The sequence below is a fragment of the Crocuta crocuta genome, unplaced genomic scaffold, assembly GCF_008692635.1.
Source record: "Crocuta crocuta isolate KB4526 unplaced genomic scaffold, BGI_CrCroc_1.0 scaffold852, whole genome shotgun sequence".
NCBI classification, from domain to species: domain Eukaryota; kingdom Metazoa; phylum Chordata; class Mammalia; order Carnivora; family Hyaenidae; genus Crocuta; species Crocuta crocuta.
Window position 1 is genome coordinate 58062 of NW_027531006.1, and position 389 is coordinate 58450.

The following is a 389-nucleotide window of genomic DNA, read 5'->3' on the forward strand; positions in this document are numbered from 1 at the left end:
AAAAGACCACAAAAACATGGGTGTTAAACTGCATGCTACTAAACAATAAATGTTTTAACCAGAAATCAACTTTTCGAAAAATAAATGAAAAAAAAAAAAGAAAGAAAGAAAACGCACTGTCTAAAAAAATTGGATGCAGCCAAAGTGATCATAAGAGAGAAATACAGGCTTACTTCACAAAGCAAGAAAAATCTCAAATAAACATCCTAAACATATACCTATGTGAGCTAGAAAAGAACAATTAACAAAGCCTAAGACTAGCAAAAGAAGGGGAATAGACAAGATTAAAGCACATGTAAATGATATAGAAACAAACAAGCAAAAAGAATAGATAGAGAAATCAGGAGCCAGTTCTTTGAAAAAAAAAAAAATAAAATTGATAGGCCCTT